We start from the raw sequence: 8,849 nt of genomic DNA on the forward strand, positions 1-8,849 counted from the left end.
TTGAACATTCTTATTATATAGTTAGTTATAAGGGTACACAGCAAAAAAAATGTAACGATACCCGATGTAATTTATGAAGATGTTAGTCAGTCTTCTTCAAAGATATTATGTGTATAGCACCAAACCGAATAGCGACAGTAGGACTAGCGACGCTTTTTTACTAGCGAGATTCCTGTCATTCACAGGTTTGTTTTTTTTTTCAGTCCAGTAGGCGATTTCGATGTAGTACTCGAGCATTGTTTATGTTATTTACTGTACATTTTCCTTAGGCGATCAATCGCATGCTCTGTACACGACTTGAACAGGTTACGTAGTGTAATATCACAAACTTATATGCAATATTACATCAAGTAGCCAATGTTTATCTAATTTGACGTTCAAACTAATTTCAATATCAAAAAGTTAGAAGGAGATTGCGGAGCTTAGAAGTATTTGTTCAGCTGGTAAGTAATATCAATTTTCATAAAAAATCATAGCAAAACCATAGATTTTAACTTATTTTCACTTTTGGTCGTTTTGAAGGAAATAGCGCCTCAATGCATCAACCAAATAAAAAGATCCGGAGACTTCAAACAACTGGATGTGAAGGTGTGTATTTTTCCATTCCTTTTCCTCCCTGAGAAATTTTTGATTAAAATGTTACAGGATTGAAGTGTTTCGGTACGCAATCATGGAGTGGCAGGGTCATCCAAAGGACATGAACATGGAATTTCATCGATCAGTATTCTGTTACGCGTACAAATATTGGCTGAACGAGGGATGCAGCGGTAACGTTCTATCGTAATGCTTGAATCGGGAATTCAGTTCCTTGTGCGGAAAGACCGTAGATTATTTAAAATTAAGCAGTTTCTGCGCCGCAAGATTGTCTGGATTTGGTTGTTATGAGTGCATTCCTTCTTAATTGCTTGAAAATGTGTTCCGTATTAGAATAGCCAGAAAAGGGAAGACTTTTTTTGCGCTACGCGGACAAGCTTAGACGGAAAATTTAAATAATTTATATTATAGTGAAATATAAATGAATTAATCAAAGATAAAAAATTAAGTGATCATCAAGCTTGTGAATAAATTTTACGAATAATGAATTACTGTTTTATTCTTATTAAGTCACCTAATCCGTATATCCACAGGTAAAAGAAACTTCAACACATCTTAAAAAAGTATGATCAGTTTGAAAATTCCAAATAATATTGTAAACTGAAAACGGCTAACGATTTCATCAAAAGTTTCGGTACATAATTTTCGAGCTCGAATTTGTCTTCTAATATTCACTTATTCAATTGTCTACATCAAAATGATGTAATATTAGGTACCATTTGCAACTCAGGTTATGTGCACGTTTTCGATGTAATTTCACAAACTTTTTTTGCTGTGTAGACACATCTTACCTGTTGGCAACTTATGCGATTCGAAAAATTTAAGTCTAAGTTTGCTTAAAATTCAATATGTTCGGATATTACACAAGATAGGGCGAAGCACTGATATTCAGCACCATATTTTGTTATCGACGCAACTGTTACAAATAAAAGAATCACTTAATCTAATATCTACAACTTTGATAGTTTAGCTTGGGCCTAAATGTGATTCTTCTAATAACATGGTCTACCGTCAAACGAGACATCATGTAACAGCGGGGTAGGGTTACCATATCCTTCAATGCCAAAAAGGAGTACAACGAACCATGTTTCCAAAATAGTACGGAGATATGTTATGTAATCAAATACCGAGATATTCAAAGATATTCAAATACATCCAATTAGTTGGAAAATATGTGACTGACATGATAACTATAAAATTTCTTTTAAAATATTCTTAAACTTTAATTTATTCCTTAATAAAAAAAATATTCTTAAACTACTGAAAAATTAAAAGTCTGGAGCAGAATATTCTTCCATACAAAAAATTATGAAAAAACTGATATTCGTGCATTAAATTTGTGTACGAGGCATTGAAACATTTCGCTTTAGTGAATTTTAATACTGTTTGGGATTTATTGCACACTTAAAGGCGCCTATCGCGCTCACCGTTAACGACTAGAAGATGCCTTTATAAAAAAAAAGGATGTTAGTTGTTGTAAGTAGTATTTCTTTCGTATTCTTGCAAAATATGTGGCACAAAAATTTCATAAACTGGAAGAAATAAGTTCGTTCTTCTGAAAAAAGTCTTTCAACAATAAAAAAACATTTCGTGAAATTTTGCAAAAAGAAGGGTATGCACATTTCTCTATCCAAAAAGAACATAAGAACTTCAATGGTTTCAAAAAACTTCATGTCCACATATAATCATACCGCTTGTACATCAAAGTTTCAAGGTTGGTGGTTGGCTTCACTAGTTATTTTTAAATATACAAAAACAGGCTATTTTCACCCTACTAAGAATAACGGGTATGTTGCAACAAACTTTATTTTTAGTTCAAGTTCAAATGAAAACGCTTGAAAAATTTTAGTTTTTGATATATTTGTAATGTCATAACGCAAAAAGTAAGAATTACAGTAAATTTTGGTTTTATTCGAATTAAATTTTACTTTTTTTCGGTCAAAAATGTCAAAAAGGTTGCTTCCAAATTTGGGGGTAAAAAAATACTTCAAGAAATTTTACTACCTGTAATCATAAAAATTAATGGTTTGATGGATGAAAATTTGAAACTCTTAAACGCGAGATGGAAAACAATCATAATCCAGTATATAGAAACGTGATTTAAAAGGTGAATCTCATGATCGTAGGAATGGTGGAGGAGGTTTGGGGGTTAAACACTCCCTTCCCCCCACGAGGGTTCAAAAATAATAAGCAAAATGTTCTTCTCTAAACTCAAAATTGCAAATTCGTAATCAAGTTTTGATGAACGACTAAAGCTAATCAAAAGTAACGATCTTGACTCAGAGCTTTGGCCAAAACTATGAAATATTATCACTGGTCCACAATTCTACTACAGTTTTTAAAAAAATCTCACTTGTAGATATTCAAAGACTGTACTCGAAAATCGCTATCAACAGATATTCACAATAGAAGTTGGTGAATGAAATTTGGGTACAGTCCTTAGTCCCGAATATCGGATTTTCAATAAGATTAGACTCACTTAGGTTACCAGATTGCCAGGATTTTCTCCGAATGTTTTAACTTTATTTGCTAAATCAAAAAAAAATTCAAATGATTTGATCACATTATTTATGTATTTCGCAGCCAAAATAATTTTTTGAGCAAATTTTATCCAAATAAACTGGCTGATGTGATTAAAAAAAAGCAATTTTTGAGTTTTTTTCTTCTTGATTTTGAATTACTCTAATGTTGCTAAATATTGACCGAATTTATTTTTATAAACTTTGAAATCGAATGCCCGGATTTTGCAATCATTTCCGATGTTCTGGTTCCAACTTATTCTAAAAATCATAATTTGTTGTCTGTGATCGGATTGTGGAATCTGTATCCAGTTAATTATAATTAATTTAAATTAAGAATAATGAAACAGGTTGAGCACCACTGACTTTCAGTGTGTGCTGCTCGGCTAACTTTTACCCAAAACACAAACACGCAAAACCCAAATCTGTAGCAATTATAATTATTTACTTACACACGACATTTTAAAAACTTAAGCTAGCTTACATAATAACTACTCACGGGCCCGTTTCCTACCATAGTTCACAAACTTTACATCCCAAACGCACAACAGTCATATCACAGCTATCGGACGACACAGGTTTATCACAGCTGATGATCACGGGAATATCTGGCAACACTGGCTGGTTGCTCGGCTCCACGGGCACGCACCACTGCCCGGAGCACCTCCGTAGACTGCTTCCGGCTGGATCCAAATCGTTGGAGTTTCACGGCGTCGGGAATTCCGTTCTCAAAAACGAGACTCGAAAAAGCCAGAAGTGGCACAAAAACGAGTCCCGAAAAAAGAGAATTTAGTCCTCCAAAAACGACCCTGTCGATCATGAACCACCTATTAGCATTGCTTTCTCCCGCACAATCAATAAACCACTCACCCGATTGGGGCCGTCTTTCCTGCACAATTTATCGTTCCGACCGTCTGTCGAATGGTCTTCTCGGATGCCGCTGGCCTTCGCACTGGGCTCTACAAAGTTTTATGCATGACGGAACTGGTTGGCATATGGATCAATAAAATGGTTCACTCACCCTTTTGTTATGTTTGCTGTTGCTGCGTTTTTTCTTTTCGCCTTCTATTACTCGCTCTTGACGCTGCGGTGATCTATGGTGAAAGCAACTTGCTTGAAATGACCATTTGGGGAAATATTTCTGTTTTTACCTTCGGTTTTACTCGGCTTGCTCCTTGATCCACTTGGATGTTGTTGTCGCGATTGAACCGTACACCTTGGCTATCTGTTTTGTAAATACCAATGTATTTTGCTGTTCCTCAAAATAATTTCAGCCTAGTCTCACCTTTAAGCGATACCGCATAAGCGCTCGTTCTCTGATGGCTCCGGTTCCACGATTCAGACGAATGACGGGATGCTTTTGCCGACGAAACTATCGCGAAATGCAATGGCGAACACAACTGCTGAAACGTTTTCGACGATGCTGTTTTCTTTTCGTTTATCCTTGTTTACGTTTTTGTCCCGCGTGTGCGTTTGACGTATACACTCTAAACTCTAAACACTCATTCTTTGGTTTTTGATAACCCTAATGGTAGGACACACTCAGAAATAAATAGCTACACGAACTTAATTATAATGCTACAATAATTATTCTTGATTTTCAGTTCAGTTCATCATTGGGACAAAATCCTGATTCGAATCTTGGTTTTGCATTTGAAACTAAAATTAGTTTGATGTTTTTTCATATTCGAAACTCATCATTCTGGAATATTGTTAGAAAACATTTAAAATTTCAAACCATTTTAATATTTGAATTTAAATATTCTTATGCAAAATTGAAACTTAAAAAAAAAGTTTCATAATGGTTTTCAAGAATTGAAATATCAGAGTTTTATCATACGGAATTTTCATTCACATTCACTTATTAAATTAAGAATAAATATTTGAAGGAAGAATTTACTTGGAATATCAAAGATTCAAATTAAAATAAGAGATTTTTGGTTAAGGATTCCGTAATGAATTGCCTTTTTTGGTTCATAATTTTTGAGAATTTTTATTTTTAATTTAGATTCAAAATTCTCATTCAGTCTCAAAATAAAGAATTCAGAATCGGGGAAAAAATCTAAATTGGTAAAAACTACTCTCAGAAAATAAGATCTGAATTTACTTTAAAAATAACGTTCTATGAAAAATCTAAATTTTGATTTAAATCTTTTTTTACAGAATTTAAATAATGAAATAAATTATTAATGATAATTTTTTGTTGATAAAACAACTTGTACTAAATTATGTAGTCTGGGAAAAATCAGCTGGGAATATATTTTATCGGTTTGTTGTCTAACATTATACAAATATACTAAGATATACGAAGATACTTCAAAACCAAAGATCTAAACTGTAATCTGAATATATCGAGTTAACCAGAGTTGAAATTAAATCTAATTTGAGTCTCGAAATTATACTTTTATTTTTATTCTTTAATATTTGATACATTTTCACCAAAGTTTTTCTTCCAAATAAAGTCTTCAAGATCCTTCATTTATTGTTCAAAACTTCAAAAAATCCGTAATTAGTATATCTTTTTTTTACTTTTCTTTTACTGTATGCATTTTTTTCCAGCAAATTGTTATAAGGAAAATTTTGTCATTAACCACACCCCCTCCTCCTCAGTCCCCCATGAGGCAATTCTTCCTACGGCCCTAGGTAAAGTGAGTTATGAACATATTTATTTAAAAAATTAATATGTAGTATAATCTAAGGTTGCCAGATTGCCGGATTATATCCGGGTTTGCCCGGATATTTCATACAAAATCTAAGAACTGTCCAGCCCGGTCCGGTTGCCCGGATTTCATTGAAAAATGCCCGAATTTGGTCCGGATTAATTCACTTTATTTGGCAAATCAAACTAAAAAAAACATTGTGTCATTTTTACGCCTCAAACGAAATTTATTAAGGAAGATTTTTTGGAAGCCTAAAATACGATTTAAAATCTTTCGATGAATTTAAATGAAAAAAAAACTTTTCAATATTTTTTCTTGATTTATGCTGAGTAATTCTTGGTGGGTTTAGACCAAATTTGTTCCGATATTGCCCGGATTTTTGGTCGTCAATTTTAAAATCAAATGCCCCGATTTTGCCAGATTTTTGATATCAATAAACCTTACTTATCTTATCAGATTTTTTCCAAGCAAAATTTATAAATCCGATAATCATATTGACGTTCACATTTGAAAGTTTGGATACACGTACATAATTGAACGAATCTGTGAAATCTGTGAATATTCCCAAAATTCTGTGTTCTGGTGACACAAATTCTTTGATGAAAATTTGCTCAAAATTCTGTAAAATTTCAGATTTTTCTGTGGTTTTGGCAACTTTGGTGATGCCCCGTTTGACGGTACATCAATAGAACTGATAGTATACACTAAAGGGGCAAGCAATTTCGGACGAACCCTTCTTTGGTCTATGACAGTCGAAAAATATTGTTCTTCAACATGTGCTATTGAAATTTTACTACGCGTCTATTTACACTCACATAAACTGTCTTGTTATAATTTTGGGAATCTCCCCTTGTTATATCCGGAGAAATTTAAAAAATTTTAGAATTTACATGAAGTGTACTAGATAATATCAAATAATGGATGACTTCAAAGGTTTTTTTGTAATTAATATTTCATTCCATTGCATATTTCAATCCAACGGTAGAATGGAACGAATTCATCCTTCTTTATTTGAAAATATACAGATTGCAATTGTACAGCTATTTATCATCTGATTAGGTACAAATCGATAATAAGAGACTTTTCAGTGTATTTTAAGTATCTCCATTCAAAATTGTTTATCGCTCATTAACAAGAAAATGTGGAATGTTGCGAAAATCTCCATTACACCCCTGTGCATTTTCATCTGAATAATAAACATATTCATTTAAACGCACGGCTTCACTCCCTACCCAATCGTTAGTTTCACCAGCAGCGCCGATCTTCCGCTGAGGGACCCGCCCGATCAGGAACAATGTATGAAACATGAAACAAGAGAAGCAAGAAAGGAAAAATTGCCTCGATGTTTCATGTACATTTTAATGCGATATGATTTTTATGTACAAGAACAGTTCACATCCGCAGTGCCTTAAATATTACACATTATCACGCTAAACATGCATCAGCACTACTGCCATATCGCTTCTTTTGAAGCCTTCACTTAAAAAATGGTTAAATATTTGCGAATGAGCGTTCGAGAAAAAGTAGGTTATGAGATTAACGCCGGTACCAATATTTTTACACTAATTGACTTTTAATTTTGAAAATTATCTAAATAAGTAGCACTATCCTGACATAAGAGGATGGGAGAACATATGGGTAGTATAAATTTTAAATTACGCATGGAGAAGGTAAACAGAATTGTTGTATTGAAGAATTCATATCGATTTTCAAATCTCTAAGTGTGATTGCTTTTCAACAACTTCAAAAGTTATATTTTATTTGTCAACTTTCATTTGAGTTCTGTTTTGCGATAAATTATACGAAAATTAAGCGATAATAAGGTGCAAAAACGCTGTTTCTTTTTTATGGTAGGAATACAGAGCTGTGCCTCTGGGCAAATCACTCATCATGATCAGAACCTGAAGGCAAGAGCGAACGAACGGCAAACACGACACACTTTGGCAAACACTAACTGAAATGTAAGGTAGTAAAAAACGATGGAGGAAGATCCGGACATTCTCCAACATTCGCGGTTAGCTGCCTGTTACGGATATGTGTAAACTCTCCTTCCTTCATTCTTTTTTCCATTCAATACGCCGGGAACCGAGAAGGAAAACAACCGGCTATTCCACGCCGTCAATCCCACAAGTGCTAACTACGTACCCTCCCTCTCGGAACATGATGAGCGGACATGGACGGAACACATGCTAAACAACAAAAACCAAAGCGATCCAGAAAGAAAAACTACACTTTTTTGCTCTTTTCCGAGTGAGCACGCAATTATTTACAACATGAGCTTCGGTTATAAGATTTTAACTTTCCTGATCTCATTAATTATACGGCTTCTGATGTGGGGCGAAACATTGCGCCACCTCCACGCTCTGCTCATGACAGGACTTCCACACCATAGCAAGACATTTCGCGTTTGCTGCAGAAACATGACCTTGTAAATCTTGAAAGTTATGAAGCCGGAAATTTCTGGTTTATTAATAAGTACTCCGGATTCCAACAGCCCGTAAAAATGAAGAAAAAATCAAACAAAATTAATCACGTTCAGAATTGTGGCTCTGACTCATTAAGTTTGCCATAAATTGAAATTTACTATTTATATGACTACAAAAAATCTGCTGTCAGCGGGGTGTTTTCAAAACTTCTATATTAAACGAATTACCCTTGACTCTCTAAATTTATGTTTCGCTATAAACTTTTATGATTTCAAACAACTTTTTTTCTTCCAAAACTCAATCTTTGTGAAAAAATGTGTAATTTTTTTTTCTAAAATTGCATAACCGCAGGGGCTACTTACCCTTTTTTTATAGTTGCTACACTTTTCAACCATTTTTTTATTCTAAATTTTGCAACATATAAAGACTGACTCATAGCTTCATACTCATACTTCAGCCTATAGGAGAAGAAAGAAATGTACATAACTACCCAGCCAACATAAAATCGTAAAAGAAATCATCGCCAAACTCGTATAAAAATGCAACTCGAATCGGAATCGTAAATGTGTTTACTTAACATTCGACCATATCGTATATTAATCGTAGAAGACGTAAAAACCAAAATAAATACGACTTATTTACGATATGTT

The 8,849-nt window shown here is 33.8% G+C and overlaps 1 long non-coding RNA gene across 1 annotated transcript; it reads left to right on the forward strand.

Moving 5' to 3' along the window:
• Nucleotides 1–358: 358 nt before the first annotated feature.
• On the forward strand, nucleotides 359–820 carry LOC129745493 (uncharacterized). Its single transcript, XR_008737137.1, has 3 exons — nucleotides 359–447; nucleotides 523–588; nucleotides 646–820. It is a non-coding gene; the product is annotated as an uncharacterized LOC129745493 (long non-coding RNA).
• The last annotated feature ends 8,029 nt before the right edge of the window (nucleotides 821–8,849 follow it).

The sequence above is a fragment of the Uranotaenia lowii genome, chromosome 2, assembly GCF_029784155.1.
Source record: "Uranotaenia lowii strain MFRU-FL chromosome 2, ASM2978415v1, whole genome shotgun sequence".
NCBI classification, from domain to species: Eukaryota; Metazoa; Arthropoda; class Insecta; order Diptera; family Culicidae; genus Uranotaenia; species Uranotaenia lowii.